Here is an 18,002-nt window from a genome sequence, read left to right on the forward strand (position 1 = left end):
AGCAAGGAAATGCAAATCAAAACCACAATGAGATACCACTTCACACCCACTAGGATAACTATAATTAAAAAAATAGACAATAGCAAGTGTTCAAAGACATGGAGAAATTGAAACTTAAATATTACTAGTGGAAATGTAAAATAGTGCAGCCACTTCAGAAAACAGTTTAGCAGTTTACTGAAAAGTTAAACACAAAATTACCATATGACACGGCCATTCCACTCCTGAGATATATAGTTAAAAAATGAAAACATACATTCACAGAAAAATCTGTATACAAATGTTCTTAGTAGCATTAAATCATAATAGCAAAAAAGCGAAAACAATCCATATGCCCATCAGCTAATGAATGAATAAATAAGATGTGCTATATCCATACAGTGGAATAGTTGGCAATAAAAAGGAACGATGTAGGGGCGCCTGGGTGGCGCAGTCGGTTAAGCGTCCGACTTCAGCCAGGTCACGATCTTGCGGTCCGTGAGTTCGAGCCCCGCGTCGGGCTTTGGGCTGATGGCTCGGAGCCTGGAGCCTGTTTCCGATTCTGTGTCTCTCTCTCTCTCTGCCCCTCCCCCGTTCATGCTGTGTCTCTCTCTGTCCCAAAAATAAATAAACGTTGAAAAAAAAAAAATTAAAAAAAAAAAAAAAAGGAACGATGTACATGCTATAACATGTTATGAGCCTCAAAAACATGCTAAGAAGCCAGTCACAAGACTACATGATTTCATTTACATCAACAGGCAAACTCATGTTAGTTAGACTATGGACTAGTAGTTATATCAATAATTGCTATTAATTACTATTAATAATTATTAATAAATTACTATTAATAATTGATAGACTATGGATTAGTCGTTATTAGACTACAGATTAGTAGTTTCTCAGGGCGCCTGGGTGGCTCAGTCCTTTAAGCGTCCAACTTTGGCTCCGGTCATGATCTCGCAGTTTGTGGGTTCCAGTCCCCTGTTGGGCTCTGTGCTGACAGCTCAGAGCCTGGAGTCGGTTTCAAATTCTGTGTCTCCCTCTCTCTCTCTGCCCCTCCCCTGCTAGTGCACTCTCTCCCTCTCTCTTGCTCTCTCTCAAAAAATAAACATTAAAAAAACTTTAAATTAGATTAGTAGTTTCTTAGGGTTGATGGGTAGGGGAGTAAAAGCCACTGGGTATGGGGGTTTCTTTCAGAGGAAGAGGAAAATGTTCTAAAATTAGACTGAAGTTAATAGTTTCACAACTCTGTGAATACATTAAGAAACAATGAGTTTCACACTTTAAATAGGTGAACTGTACAATACATGAATTCTAGCTCTATAAGGCTTAAAAAAAAATTCAGAACTCAATCACAGGCAAATGTTCTTTTTCTGTTCAGTTCCTGCTTCCCTGGCTAGTACATCAGGAGCCACCTCAACCTCCCAAACTAGAACAGGAAGGGGAGAGTAAAAGTAATGACTTCACCAGAAGGCAACACTACAATAGCAATTCTTTTCAAATCTATAACCCCCTGAACCATTAGTGGTTCAGGAAAGTTTGTTTTCTGGTGGGCTCTACTATTTCCAAACTATACCATCTATTAATTAAACATGTTTAATGAAAATACACGTATGGTTCATAAAAAAAAGTGTTATACTAAATTCTACAGACAACCATTCTACTAGTATCTACAAATCAACTACTTAGGTCATACCTCCCTTCTCCTAAAACAAAACCAAGGCCAGGTCCTGTTATTCTCTAATAACAGAAGATTAAAAATTCATGCCAACCAACAATCAGCATTGGCTTTTTAAGACTATTTTAAGACTAAGAAGTCTGACCTGTCTCTCTCCCCACCACAGTTTAGGTCTGGTGTCAATCAAACAGGTGGTAAATGTTGGGGAGAGGAGCTTCTTGGCCAAACATCACAGAGCTATAGCTTCTTCCAAACACCAAACCTTACTTCCGGCAATTTATACAAACAGATCACAGGCCACCCTCTTCAAACTAAATCATAACCCAAGCAAGTAACACAGGATTCTATTTCTGGGTCTGTCATTAACTTACTGGATAATCCTGAAGCTTCAATCGCTCTACTTTGCTCAATAACTTAATCACAATTTCCAGTCTCAAAACCAAATTATGCGATCTAATAAAAAACTTTTTCCCAATTTATAGATTTGGTTTTATGATAATGACAAAAGCATATGATATTAAATGTTGTATGTTTAAGCCATTTTTATTGAATGTACATGAAATATGAAAAATTCGAAAGATTGTTCAGTCTAAAAATGTTGAGCCTTTCTATTTTAAACTCTTAAAGGTATTCACTAAACAGAGAGAGAATAAGCTTTCAGAGAGGGCTGAAGTATTTTGAGGCTTTAAATTTAAACTCAGTTATATTTAGAAAGTCAAGATGCCACCTCTCTGGATCCTGTATCTTTATCTTGGGCATTTGATTCATGTGCTTTGCCTGGTGTAATTCAAAGCAAGAGATCCTACCATATCCCTAAAAAGTAAACATATCAGAATGTACTGATTACCAGAGGAATGTCCTACTGTACTGCCAATGAAAAGATGGAAAGCTGTAGTCTCCCACTGCTATAGCTGTTTAACAAAATAAAAATTACCTGTCTGGTCCCCAAAGTCAGTCTACAAACCACTTTATAAGGACCAATTAATTCTATTCCATTCTTGAAAATCCTGACTCAAGAGTTCACAGTGAAACCTAGAGAATCTATTAAATAAAAGTATGTCAGGAGATTCTGATGTACAACTTAATTCAGGAACTATTGGTTTAGGACAAGGATAGCAGAAAGGTTCCATATCATTTACCAATTATGCTCAATTGCGCTCAACAGGTAATAGCTACCTGCAGTGCTACACCGAGGTCATGCCTAAAAACAACCTGAAATTAGTAGTTTGCCACAGACATAAATGATGGGGAAGTGGCCACATGCAAACCATCTAGCTGTCATCTGTGATTGAGACTACTGAACGGGCTTTTTTTATGGACACTTTTGGGGTAAGAGAAGAAACTTAGATCTGGATTATTTACTTTTAACTGGCAGAAGCTCTGGCTGATTCTGGGAGGGTAAGAAGCAGCAAGAATAGGCCCACTGGCATATGTATCAGTATTCTCCGAAAGTACTTATTAAGCTTCCCAGTATTATACAGGGAAAAAAATATAAAGTTTCTGCTCTCAAATTGTCAATAATCTTCTGTGACAAATGAAAATTCTACACAATTATATAAATTTGGTTCAGAAAAAAAAAAAAGGTGGTTGTGCCTTGAGGGGTTCCACTTTAGGTAAAGGTGGAAGCCAGTAGAACATGGAGTACCATGCAAAAACAACTATAATTTTTTGATTCAAGAGGAAATCAACTGTAGGTTCCTCATCAGTACATGACTAAATTAACATGTTAAGATTTCACTGGCTGCATTTTCCAGGGGAAAAAACAAAAACAAAAATGGGAGGTGGGGAGAGGCTATATATAATCAAGGCATGACCCACTGGAAGGCAAATGATCTGCTTTTATATTGTTTTGTATACATCTAACATTCGATTGCTGGCTCATAGGGGGCCAGGTATATACCAAATTAACTTTTCTATGTCCCACAATGCTTAGCTCATGTTTTGTACATAATACTCTAAAAATGTATGAATTGGTGTAAAGAAGGACAACTCTTACAGATATTTCAAAAAGAACAGTAAAAGAACTTGGTACCGAGACATGAAGGGTCAAAGGAGCGGACAGGGTGAAATTATGCCAAAAAGTAAAGGGAGGGGGGAATGTGTTAGGTTAAAAGAGAAAATAAACATAATAACCAAATGTAATATGTAGACATTGTCTGGGTACTGATTCAATTAAAAACCAACTGTAAAAAGACAAACAACTGAAAACATTTTATTATAAACTGGTTGTTAGCTAACACCAGGAAATATTGTCAACTTTGTTATACACGATGGCATGTGGTTATGTGCCAAGATATCTTTAAGAGATGTATACTAAAGTTTACAGAGGTGAAAAGATTTTCTTTAAAATAGGCAAAAAAGAAAAAGACAGTTGAGGTATATGTGACACATATGGTCAAATCTGTGATGGATAAATAGGGATTCGTTATATATTATCTACTTTTGCATATACTGAGCAATGCAGTTGTGGACCTTCCTGTTACTTGATCATCACCGGCACTGTACAATTAATTCTTTTTCTTTTCTTAGATTTCAGGAAGCTTAAGAATGACTAGTACTTCTGAAGAAAACAGCCTAGACTCAATGAGAAGAAAACAGGCATTCATTTGTTAGCTCTACTAATAGGAATCTCTCTGAATCTACTCAAAGAACTTCTTGTAAATTAATATGAGAACTGAATATGAGCCAAGAGAGTGACTCAGCTGCTAAAAAGAAACCAAATACAATCTTAAACTTCATTAAAAGAATAGTACCCAGATCAAGGAGGGTAGCAGTCCCATGCACTCTTCACTGCTTAGTTCACAACTGGAGTATTGTGCTCTGTTTTGAGCACCAAATTTTAAAAACACTTGCAAGCTAGAATGCTTGCAGGGAGAGATATCAGACCAGTGAGGAGTTTAGAAGCCCAATGTCAAGTGTAGAATGACTGAAAAAACTAGGTGTGTTTAGCGTAAAGAAGAAAACACTTCTCAGTCTTCCATGTCACCTCAACCACAGAGACCCCCAGTATAGTATTTTCCAGAGGATTTCAAGAGTTGGTAATAGGCATTCCACTGCCAGATAAGTTTAAAATAAATAGTTTTCTCTAAAAGATTTATCAAAATGTTCAATATCCTCTAGTGCTTTGTGATTCTTTAAGGATGGTCAGTATTTCCCAAATGTGACCATCTGTTCATTCATACAACAAAAATTCACCAAGCCGCAATTATTTGCCAAACACTCCTCCAAATGCTGGGGATACAATGAACATTTTTAAGATTCTGGAGCATACCTTGTAAAATAGCCAACCTGAACCTCTTGATATTCCTCTAACTTCCATTGTGCTTCCATATCTCTAGGGTTTTTTTTTATTCTGTCAGCCTACAAGGTCCATCACTAATCTTGATTCAAACATTATCTCCAACACAAAGCTTTTCTGACCATAAGCAAAAACTCTCTTTTCAACAAGCCAATGGCTCCTTCTCTGTATCCGTTCTTTGTGAACAGACTATGCCTTTTAATCACCTTCAGATCTCTCATAATGCCCAGGACAGTGTCCTGCATGCACAGGTGTTCAAGAAATATTTGCTCAATGAATAATCATTGAACCAGTTGAAGGATTATCTTGTTAAAGAACACAAACTAGGTCTCTACTGTTCCACACAGAACCAGAAAAGAAATGAAGTTAAAGGAAATTTTGCCTCAGTTAGAGCTAATGACAATCTACCTTACAGGTATCAGTGACTACAGGTGTTCTAAGAGTAGCCAAAGGACTATGTATCAAGTGCTTTAGTGGGAAATCTCACTGGTCAGAATGATTAATTCTCAAGATCCTAGGAACTACTGTATTTCTCACTATCATAGATAAAAGGAAACTTTTGATATATTTGTATCAATATTAAAATTAAGCTTAAATACCCTTTCATTTACTGCTATAGTAAATATATAATGATGCCTGTTATGTGTTATTTACAGTGCTAAGTATAGAGGATAAATAACAAAAGACACTGTCTCCATCCTAGAAGAGTCAATATAAGGTTGCTCCCAAAGCAAATATGAATGCCTAGGTCATTTACCTCAGTAAGAAATGCTCCTTAGATGAGGAAATTCTTTAGATAAATGATTTTCAATATTTTGCAGGCAGAGAAATAACCATGAAGCCATTAGCTCTTCTTAAAGACATCTACTGAAACCACTAAATACATTAAGTTCTTCAAAAAAACAAAGCTAGCCATTCTGCCTTTTTAGTCAAAAACTAGAAAACAGAAGAAATTCCAGGATACCTCCATATGACAAGGCTTATCTCTGCAATGTCACTCCCAAACTAAAACCTGTAGTCTTTTACTTGTGTAAGGACCCTTTAACTTGTGTCCCCAGCATTTAGTACATTGCCCAACACACAGCAGATGGTAATAAATGAGCAAACATGTGAGAGAAATTAATGAGCCCAATGTCCCTGGATGAAAACAGTATCTTAAGGAAGCACTAACAAGTGGTTTTTCTTATTAGAAACCTGCCAACAATACAGTACCAGACAAGTAGATCTTAAGTCTAGTTTTCATTATAAATCAAAGTGCTATTTTTAGGTCACTTATTGATAAGTAATTACTGTAGGTAAACCTAAGGTCTTGGTTGCTTCTAGGGAACTAAAATTAATTCCTTAATCAGCAGAGTTAAACGACCAAATTGTAATGCAGAGAAAAACCCAAACACTTAACACACCCTCAACTTGAGCCATAGATTATAATAAAATAATTTATTATAAAACTGATTTATTAACATAACTTCCCAAAAAGAAAAGTACTTTGGGGCACCAGGGTGGCTCAGTCAGTTAGGTGTCTGACTTTGGCTCAGGTCATGATCTCATGGTTCATGGTTCAAGTCCTGCGTCAGGCTCTGTGCTAACAGCTCAGCCTGGAGCCTGCTTTGGATTCTGTGTCTCCTTCTCTCTCTGCCCCTCCCTCCCTCCCTCACACTCTTTCTCTTTGCCCCTGCCCCACTAGAGCTCTGTCTCGTCTCTCAAAAATAAAACGTTATAAAAACAATTTTAATAAAAAAAGCAAACTTTGATAACACGAAGTGTTTAAACTGCTCTTCAAAAGTGTTATGATTCACATTTTTCTAAGTTCTCATATAAACCGTAAAAATCATCTTGGTTTTTTTCTGATTATAACAATGGTATGAGCTCACTGTAGAGAACTTAGAAAATATAAACAGGTTCAAAGGAGAAAATAAGGACTACCCATTGTAACGGTTTCTTTCAGTCTTTTTTTCTATCCAGTTATAGCTTCTTTATATACTATCACTCTTCCTACCCACTGGGCAAGAAACGATATCCTAACTATGATAGTAACCCAAATAGCCACAGTAGATTCATGTTCCAGGTACAATTTCTTATGTCTAAATTTTACAGATGCGTACTTCCATAAAATAAGACCAAATCTGCTATTCTGTAATTCTTTTTTAAGTTTATTTATTTTGAGATGGCATGTGCGTGCACAAGTGGGAGAGAGGCAGCGACAGAACAAGAGCGAGATATCCCAAGCAGGCTCCACTTGCTAGATCGATCTCACGAACCATGAGATCATGACCTGAGCAGACATCAAGAATCGGATAAGCCACCCAGGCGCTCCACTATTTCGTAATTCTTAAAAGTGTCCCTTTTGATTCTGTCTCCTCCTTGCCTCCAGAATTCTACAAAGGAGAGTCAAGTAAAAATACATCCAATGACTGGAAATGGACCCAAATTTAACAAGGGAAGAAGGTATTTTCAATAGTTTTATGTCCCTTACTCTGTTATTGTCACAAGACAAGTTCTGCTCCAAGTAGCTCAGGTCCTTTGGGGTCCATAACCTTTAAGTTCTATCTCAAAAACCCAAAGTATGTTCTTAAAACTTTCTCAGTTTCTACTAAACAGTACAAGACCAGAAACAGAATGCAGGATCTGGGTCCCAGTCTCTGCTCTACTAAACAACTGGAGTGACACTAAGTCTTAGCCTGTATCTCATTTTCTCTATTTGTCAATAAGCATATTACTTGCCCTACCTCTATTACTTGGCTGGTGGGAGGTTCCAGAATCCAACAAATTAGAGAAAATACTTTTCAAAAAGTATTATTCAAATGTAAGATGAATATTTTTCCAAAATACACATCCCCTATAATAAACTATATAAAACATGACTTCCCCATTTCAAGGGGAAGGCAAAGATGCCTTTTCTGATGGTGATTCCTGTCTATTTACATGAGGATATAATACCTTCAATAGCTCCTTACAAAGGGTAGACAGGTAAAGCATGTCTTAGATTCACAGACCCAACCACACTAGCAGAAACTGAATCCATATATTATTTATCTCTGTACCATGAGTCAGTCAACCTGCTCCTGACTGTAGCATATTTGACTATTGTATATTTCCCGAAGTTCTACACCCAAACCACAGAAACTTTAGTCATTTTTAACAATTTAATAAGCACCCACGTACCCACCAACTAAAATCTAAGATCTTAACAATAACTTATTTTTACCTCTCAACCGACCATCTCTATAAACAAACAATTTAAAATTATTAGCGAGTTCTAGTGGTCTGCCCCCCTCATCCATTCCTCTCACAAATCTGTGTCAACATACAATAAAGACAGGTCTGAACTGTAAGAAAAATTACAATTCCAACTTCTGAGATCTTCAATAAGGTAACATCAGCACTACAACAATCAGATCAATCTTATTTCCTTGATATCACTGTACTACTGTCCAGGTAGGTGAATTCAGTTACAGCTTTTAGCTGTACTGAAAATGAAATGTACTGAAATGTACTGAAAATGTTGTATACAGATACACAGAGTCGTCCTGGAATAATCCAACTCTACAGTGTCTCTCCCATATGTGACCTAACTCTTCAGGACCATCTCTACATAGGAAGATTATGAAAAAATAGCCAATGCTATGCTACAGTTTGAATGTGTCCTCCCTAAAATTCATCGCATGTTGAAATCCTAAACCCCAAAAATGATGGTAGTAGGAAGTGGGTCTTTGGGAGGTGCTTAGGTCATGAGAGTAGAACTTTCATGAATAGGATTAGTGTCTTATTAAAGAGGCTCCAGAGGGATCCCTTGCACCTTTCACCATGTTAAGGTGCCAGCTACAAAGGGGGGCCTTTACCAGAAGGCAACCATGCTGGTGTGCCTTCATCTTAAGACTTACCAGCGTCCAGAATGACAAGCAATTAACTTCTGTTACTTATAAACTACGTAGTCTGTGGTATTTTGTTATAGCCGTCCAAACAGACTAAGACAGCCAACATGCAAAGTTTGTAGAGACTCTCTCTAAAAACCCACACAAGGACTTTCCCCACCCCCAAACTGTTAGCATTTCAACTCAGAAGAGAGTTCTCTAAGATTATGTTCCGACAATAGTTCCTCTTATTGCATTCCATAAGCGTGAGTCCATTACAAACTACTTCACCCATTGATGATGGGAAGTAAGTCAGACAGGGCAGCGTCAATGTAGGTCTGATTAGGCTAAAACGAAATCACTTCAGATTTATGGTAAAAATTCTTAAAGCAACCAGAGTGGTTCAGTTAATTATTAAAACTAGGTTTATTAAATGTGTCAAAGTAAGAGTTCTTATTGAATATGGTTCTAATTATATTCTTATTTATCCTATATTTTATCTTGTTACAGTACTAAAGTTTGACACCATATATGAATCTCATTTGCTTTCTGTTTCAGTTACTTTGTTTCAATTCTATAGAAAAGTGATAACCATTTTGAAAGACATCACATTCTCAGGTAATCAGTTGATATGTCAAGCAGAATAGCAGCCAAAGGTACCTAACTTAAAATAAGTAGAATGCCATTGTTATAAATATAAATACAACATCTGGCTCCACATAACAAAGCTATTTCCATATCCCAACAGATGGCCCATAGTAATAATGCTTTGCTGATCTGGTTATAACAAATTATATTAAATCCAAAATCCTGTATAGCAGATGCCTTTTCCAATTTCAGTATAAGTCAATCTCTTTAGCCAAAAGACTGTGCTTTGGTTCTTGTGATTTGTGCACTAAAATCCAATTACACCAATTAAGATGGTCAAATTTTTTGACAGTTGTTATAAAATGCCACTGTGGTGTTTTCTGAGTTTTGGAGTGAAAGAGGGTAGTGTACCTCTATCTAGGACTGAAACACTAACTGCTGAAAATGGAAAACAAAAATTCAGTTATAGGAAAGCTAAAGAAGGTAAAAGTGAGTTTCTGCTGTCTTAAGCCAAGGTTTCTGAACAGTAACAACGTGGAAAGGTTAAGTGACTAACAAAGACAACAGTGAAGACCATGAAAATAATGCAATTTCTGAGCTGAGAGGCTATTAGCAAGGACAAACAAAAAATGTACCTGAAAGCATAAACATGTATCCCTGTGCACTACAGTATTAGGTTCACATTTCTTTTAATGTGGACACAATGTCAACTTTAATTTTGCTGTTTGTTTCCCCAACATACTCAAAATCCAATCTTCATATTCTTGTCATGCCCCCTTACTTGAAATATTACCCTCCGTTAACTCCTATAACACAGTAAGCAGTACAAGGTAGTGATTAACAGCCATGGAATTCTGAAAATAGACTGCAGGCGTTCAAATCCTGCCTCTTTCCATCCCTACCTGCACAACCTTAGGCAAACTACTTAATCTCTCTGCGCCTGTTTCCTCTCTGTGCCTACAAAATTAATAAAAATAAAATCTTTCAGAGTTGTTATGAGAATTATATAAATAATAAACGTAAAGTACTTAGAACACTTTCAGACCCACAGTAAGACTTCAGAAAATGTTAGCTATTACTATTATCACTACCACTATCATCATCATCACACCCACTGACGTTCTGAAAGAAAAGGCAGAAATATGAGATGACTTATCTAAATCACAAACAAGTGACAGAATCTGGTTAAAAAAAACAACTACACACACACACACACACACACACACACAGAAGTGTTCATTTTAAGTCCTGAAGATTAAACATTAAAAATCACTGATTCACTGGGGCGCCTGGGTGGCTCAGTCGGTTAAGCGTTCGACTTCAGCTCAGGTCATGATCTCACAGCTCGTGAGTTCGAGCCCCGTGTCGGGCTCTGTGCTGACTCAGAACCTGGAGCTTGCTTCGGACTGTGTCTCCCTCTCCCTCTCTACCCCTCCTGCGCTCATGTTGTCTCTCTCTGTCTCAAAAATAAATAAACATTTAAAAAAAATTTTTTTTTAAAAATTACTCATGGGGCGCCTGGGTGGCTTGGTCGGTTAAATACCCAACTTCGGCTCAGGTCATGATCTCACGGTCTGTGAGTTCGAGCCCTGCGTCGGGCTCTGTGCTGACAGCTCAGAGCCTGGAGCCTGTTTCAGATTCTGTGTCTCCCTCTCTCTCTGTCCCTCCCCTGTTCATGCTCTGTCTCTCTCTGTCTCAAAAATAAATAAACATTAAAAAAAATTTTTTTTAATTAAAAATAAATAAATAAATAAATAAATAAATAAATAAATAATAAAAAATTACTCATTCACTAAGGGGATTTCCCAGCCCCTCTAATTATCCAGAAATTCATATAAGAATCTTTTAAGTTAGAACAGCAGCACAGAGTAATAGAAAGCAATGAACAAGAAGATCCAATGGACTAAGAAGATCCAATAGCTCCATTACTGATTTAAATTTACAATCTTGGGTAAATAAACTATTCTGAACTTCAAATCGCTCATCTCAAAAAATGTCTTGCCTACATTATAGGACTGGGAATGCTGTATGGTATACGTAAACCATTAACACTACATGAATGTTCAAGGGCCGTGTCTTACTCATTTTTATATCCCTAAGGCCCAGCAGAATGCATAGCAGAGGTTACACTCTAAAATAGGGGTGGAGGGCATCTGGGTGGCTCAGTTACACATAAGACTTCACTCTGGCTCTGGTCATGATCTCAAGGTCATGAGATCAAGCCCTGCAGTGGACTCCGTGCTGAGCATGGAGCCTACTTGGGATATTCTCTCTCTCTCTCTCTCTCTCTCTCTCTCTCTCTCTGTCTGTCTCTCTCTCTGTCTCCCCCTCTGCTCCTCCCCCAGCTAGGGCGAGTGCGCTCTTAAAAAAAAAAAAAGAAGAAGAAGAAGAAGAAGAAGAAAGAGAAAAAAAGAAAAAAATAAAAGACCTTTAAGAAATTTTTTAAAAAATAAAAAATGAAGTAAAAGGGGTAAAATTGGCAGGGTGAGGATGAAGATGAAGAAATGGAAGGGTTTTTAAAAGTATAAGAAACTCAAAAATTCAATAGATAAATGAATAAAAGGTAGCATATTATTCAGCAATAAAAGAGAATGAAATAGTGATACAAACTACAAGATGGGTAACCTTGAAACATTATGCTAAGTGAAAGAAGCCAGACACAAAAGACCATATGCTGTATGATTCCATTTATATGAAATGTCCAGAACAGGGTACAGACTTCCTTTTGGGGGATGATGAAATGACTAAAATGATTGTGGTGATGGATAAACAACTTGATGAATATACTAAAAACTGTTAAGCTGTCTAAACCAGTGAACCGTATAGTATGTGAATTATACCTCAATAAAACTTTAAAAAAAGAATTAAGAAAAAAGTTTGCGAGAACCATTAAAGTATAAAGTCACTGGCTTTAGAACATGTTTGTTTCTTTTTTAAAGAAAAAACACCCAGGGTACCTGGGTGGCTCAGTCGGTTAAGCATCCAACTTTGGCTCAGGTCATGATATGGTGGTTTGTGAATTCGAGCCTTGTGTCAGGCTCTGTGCTAACAGGTAGGAGCCTGGAGCCTGCTTCAAATTCTGTGTCTCCTCCTCTCTCTGCCCCTCCCATGCTCATGCTCTGTCTCTCAATAATAAATAAACGTTAAAAACAAAAACTTGAGTTTTCTGATATTTGAGTAGCTCTGACATGTGGACAAGAATGAGACTGGCAGAAGCATTAGGAGAAAACACTTAAAATTACCACCCCAGACCATAAGATCTCTATAAATCCTTCTGTGGAAAAAAAATCTGACATCTATTCTTATCCTTCCTTTCGAAATTCTAAGGTTAAAAATTACTTCCTGGTCCTACTTCAATAGTGTTTTCATCATGATCATTGTTTCTAAACTTCCAGACTATCTTTGATACCATGAACCATACTACCTCTCCTCTTCTTGGCTTCTGTAGCACTAAGGTATTTCCTGATTCTTCTCAGAATGTTTTTCCCATTAGCCTGTATAAAACGACACCCAAAATTCCAAACTTCAAAGTTACTTCACCAGCATACTACCAACTTCCCATCACTCATCTGCTCACCTGTTTTTTACTTCCATCTGTAGCCCTGGTCAGTGAACAATCTACATTTTCATCTGTTAATCCTATAGCAATGTACTACTCTACTCAATTCTTCATTGTCTTCACTAAGGTTGGAAAACAGTGGTATGGCTCAACCAAAATAATTCCCATGCTATTTCTAAGTGGCTTTGCAACATGGGGTACATTTTTTTCTTCTGAACAGTCTCTGTTTTTCTAACTGTTCTGCTTAAACTAGCCCCCATTTCCAGAGTCAAACGAGCGAAAAGAGAAGGCCATCAGGACTGGCAGGAAAGTAGCCTGCTACTGAAAAATTTATTGTACACAATCTAGCGTTGCCCATAACCAATCTTAGCTCATTTTCCTTCACAGTGATACTTTCCTGATTTCCCTATTATCAGTCATCCTCCCAGGACTCTAGGCTTTTTGTCTTTCAATGTTTTATTTGCATTCCTCGCTTTGCCCACAATCATTACTAAGTTGAAATTAATTTTTACTCACATATACATCTTCTTATATATCCTATGCTTCTTAGGACAGTGTAATAACCAAATATAAAAGCTCAAAAATGAGACTGCCTGGGTTCAAATCCTGGCTCTGCAGCTTACTCTATGGGATTTGGAGCAAGTTACTTAACCTCTCTGTAGCTTGGTCTCATCATAGGAATAGTAAGACCTTATTATGAAGATTTCGAGTTAAATACAATTAATAAGCTTAGAACAGTGCCTGGAAAACAGGAAACAATAAACGTTGGCTATTAGTTTAATCCCATAATCATTATGTCAGAACCTAATCTTATTCCTAAAATTCTCAAAGAGCATTCTAGTCAGTCTCCTCGCTCCAGAACATTCAGATAATACAAAAACCTTCATCGGGAACCATATGCATGATCTCAGTCCTAGTCGTTAGAACCCAATATGGCACCTCATCAAACTAAACCTTCCATCCTTGACAGATTCTCCACAAACACCTACTCACCAATCCCGAACTCATCTGTCACTACTCACCAACACAGATTCTCTGTGCAGGCCAACAGGCTTAGTATCTTTTATAAACACTGTCACTTCTCCGCCTTTGTAAACACCCCTCCTTCACCCTCCTGGAATACATCTTCTTCCCTTTGAAAATTCCTATCTTTTGCAAATCTCACTTATACCTTGAACGTTGGTTGCACTGCTATTCCAACCAGGCGTTTGATGATGCTTGATAATTATGAATGACGTCTTACATGCTGTTTCCCCAAAGAAGTTGAAGCATTTGTAGAGACCACATGTTTTATTCCTTGAGTCTCTTCACACAGACTACTTCGCACACGGCACGGTATTTTGCCGAAGTACACAAATGCTGACTGACTTACTAAAACACTCTGTTTCAGAATGCATCAGAAAAACAGTCTCTATTTTCCACTGCCCCACCCAAACTTAGCATGATGAAAGCAGATAGAATCTGTATTTATTTTTATTTTGCACAGGAGAATACACTAACAGTTGTACCACATAAAAGGAAAATATATTCAAAGAGAACACACAATGCAAAAGAACAAATCAAGAAAAAGTGACAGTGCCAGCCATCTTGGAATCTGAAAAGTGACTTCAAAATATTAAGATTTTATTTCACCCAAATTAATGAACCAAAGAGAGCCAAAATAAACATGTCCCGACTCCATCCAAAAACTACCTAATGAAAGCATGACAAAGTCCCCGGTATCACAAAAAAATCAAGAACAAGATTCACCTCAACTCCGAGAGACACAAAAAGAAAAAACAAATCCTCAGGTGTACATTAAAAAAAAAAACAAAAAAAAACACCAAAAAACTAAAAAAAAGTCCATCACATCTATATATGCCACCAAAACAGAAATATGAAGGGAGTTACTGCTTTTCCACAAATATTTGCTATGGTCTGGGAGGAATAAAAGGCTTCTCTCACTGCTACTCTAGCTACCGGGAGCAATCTGTGGTCACACAAGAGCAAAACACAGGAAGATGGAAACCTTTAACCTGGAAGAGACATTAAAAAAACTACCCAAAACACATGTTTCAAAACCAGTTTCAAAATACAAAGCAGCGCAAAGGTACTCAACAGAACGAAAAGAAAAGTGAAATAAAAGAGCTCCCACGAAATATGTGACTCAGTGAAAACTATCTAGTACCCCCTTGCAAGTAAAGAGCAATGGATGGAATACTTTCATGACATGCACTCGTTCCAGTGGGAAGCAAAATAGAAGGAAAAAATAAAGTGAATGTCAGGAAAAGCCAAGATGCCCACCAACCTCTAACTCCCTGGCCAGCCCAACGCAGCTCATTCAGGAATCCAACTGAACTGCACAACACAGAAAAGGGACACCTTTGCCAGCCAAACACGCGCGCGCACACACGCACACGCACACAAAGTAGAACGGAGAAGTGAAAACTATACACCTCAATGCATCAGCAGCTAGAGCCCACTCTTTTAGATGAAGCAACAGAGAAAAGAACAAGAACAGCTAAACGGAGAGGAGGAAAGACGTCTCGGAAAACTAAGCCCTGTCATGTCCCCTACTGCTCTCAATTTCCGAGAGTACAACTCTTGCTTTCTCCCAGCTAACCAACAGTCGGCCTCAGCAAAGCAAACTGACCCTAACACCTTCCACGCCACGGGAGGAAATCAGAGAGGAAAAACCACCGCGTAAACCTCCCTCCTCACCAGCTGCAAAAAATGGAGGGGGGAGGGGGGAGACACCCTACCACGTGGGCAGGATGCAACACACACAGGGCAGCAACACGTCCGCATGGAACGGCGGCCCCTGCCCCAATGCCGGCAGAGGACACGCCGTCAGGATGGGTGGGAACGGAGGTCCCTCGCGCGGGCCTCACCCAGAAGGGCACCCCTGAGACGCGACATATTGCCCGACCCGCCGGCGGAAAAGCACCCCAAGCTTGAAGGGAAGAAGCTGCCATGCCGAGGTAGGGGGCCAGCCCAGGCCAGGGGGCAGGTCGCGGAGAGGAAGAGACGGCCGCTGTCCTCGGACTCGGCGCCCCCGGGAACCCCGTCTGGCTCCCCCGGGCCCCGCCTGGGGGAGGGGCCGGAGGCGCGGAGCTGCCGCTTCCCGGCTGAGGGGCAGCAGCAGCTGAGGAGAAGCGCCGCGGGGGAGGGAGGGACCCAGCCCTCGCCACCCGCCAAGCCCCAGCCCGGGCCCGGGCCCCCTGCCCCGCCCGCCACCCACGCCGCAGCGCGGCCGCGGCCGAGAGAAGGGAGAGGGCGTCTCGCGGAGGGCAGCCCCTGCCTCCGTCCCGGGAGATGCCCCAGCCCCGCCTCCTCGCCCGCCGCCCCGGCCCCGCCGCCCTGGCGGCTGGCACTCACCTCAAGGCTGCGCAGGCCGGGACGGCCCGGCCGAGCCCCCGGCCGCTGCGTGCGTCTCCGCCCCCGGGAAAGATCCCAACGGCGCCTGGTGCGAGCGGCCGAGGCCCCGAGCAGCGCCGAGAGCGGCGGCGGCAGCGGGAGCAGCCAACATCCGGGGCCGCGCACCCGGAACTACTTCCCGACCCGCTCCCCTCCCGCCCCCGCCGTCGCCTCCGCCTCTCGCGACGTCGCTGCGCCACCGGCACGGCGTCAGCGGCGTCCCCTCCCCTCCGCGGTCACGGCCGCCGCACCGCGCGCGGGATCCCTCCGCTGGGACAAGTAGTGCCCCTCGACGAGGGGGCCTCTGCCACGGCGCGGCGGGTGTTTTGGAGCGGCCGGCAGCTCCGAGGGATGTGGGGTCTCTGCGCATCAAAGTGGAGACTAGGAAGTGTGGGAGAGGGCTGTGGATAGCAGGGACCTGCGGCCTTGGACCCTGCTCACAGATTTCTCAGACCCCGTGCTCCGGAGGGTTGACGCCTCGTGACCTTGCCCCCCACCCCTTCCCAGCCACCTCACCGTAGCGACAGGCCCCTCGGCCTCTACGGGAAAACCAGACCCCTTTTCCAACTTTGCACACCGCGAATTCTACAGGCCCCAAACAAGGGCACCTTGGACCTTCGGCTCACCCTTCCTTTTAGAACCTCCCAAGTCCCGGGTTCTAGGCCCATCTCTGCCGAGGCCATACCCTGCCCTAGCCTTAGTTTCCTTCTTAAAGCAGCTGGCATTCTAAAGGCCCTTCTTGATTCTAAAGTTAGTTGTTCAGCTTATGGTCCTTGCTATCAACAGGTGGAGCCTACAGAAGGGCAGTTTGGACGACTTGTGAACTTTGGAATTTACCTCTACGTCAATCTTCACTGATTCTTTCTCTAAACTATTAGCACTGCTAATCTGCCCTGTAATTTCACACTTAATTACATTCAGACCTCTAATTTGCTGTTGCTTCATTGGGTTAGTCACATATATAAAAGCAAGCACCCAACATGCTTTTGAACTCACGGTAGGTGCTCAGTATTTGGATACTCGGACATTTGTTAGATGAATACTAGCTTAATTGGATGAAGGAAATAGGAGAGGCTTGAGTGAATTGGCCCTGGGAATCTTTCTGACATGGTCCGGTAGGGATCAGATAAAGACCTCAAGTAGTTAAAGAGCTGAGTACCCAATTCCCTCAGCAAACATGGAACACCTGCCATTTGCCGAGCATTTCTAGGCAATGGGGATTCAAAGTACTCCGATGTTCCTTTTCTATTTAAGACTCTAGCAAGAGTCTGAAAATAAAAAGATTCATTCATGCATTTATCTAACAAATATTTGCTAATTACTGCTAATGTTGTCAGACACGATTTTAGTGCTTGGGATGTATCAGCCAAATAGGAGGACACTATCTTTCCCTTTTGGAGCTTTCCTCTGTTATGGGGAGGAAGGCGATTAACATAACAAAAAATTATTTGGTGTATTAAAAGGTATTCAGTGCTATAGGGGAAGATAGACCAGAGTAAGGTACAAAGAAAACTGGAGGATGGTGGGGCTTGGGATTTTTTTTTTTTTAAGCAACAGTTTATTTATCAATAAGATGTTTATTTGTTCAACAAATACTTAAGCCAAACCATGTGTTAGGTGCCGGGGCTTGAGTGGAGAACACGCTCAGCAAAG

At 40.4% G+C, this 18,002-nt stretch overlaps 1 protein-coding gene across 4 annotated transcripts in view; it reads right to left on the bottom strand.

Moving 5' to 3' along the window:
- FOXJ3 (forkhead box J3) overlaps positions 1–16,444 on the bottom strand; it is a 147,952-nt gene extending 131,508 nt beyond the window's left edge. For 2 of the 4 annotated variants that reach the window (XM_023258564.2, XM_023258563.2), the window contains exon 1: positions 16,311–16,444. The gene's annotated coding sequence lies outside the window, so the exon portion shown is untranslated. Of the gene's footprint in view, positions 1–14,124; positions 14,712–16,310 lie in introns of those variants that run through there. The other 2 variants (XM_003989956.6, XM_019836789.2) reach the window with 2 other exon arrangements.
- Positions 16,445–18,002: the final 1,558 nt, after the last annotated feature.

The sequence above is a fragment of the Felis catus genome, chromosome C1 (genome assembly GCF_018350175.1).
Source record: "Felis catus isolate Fca126 chromosome C1, F.catus_Fca126_mat1.0, whole genome shotgun sequence".
NCBI classification, from domain to species: domain Eukaryota; kingdom Metazoa; phylum Chordata; class Mammalia; order Carnivora; family Felidae; genus Felis; species Felis catus.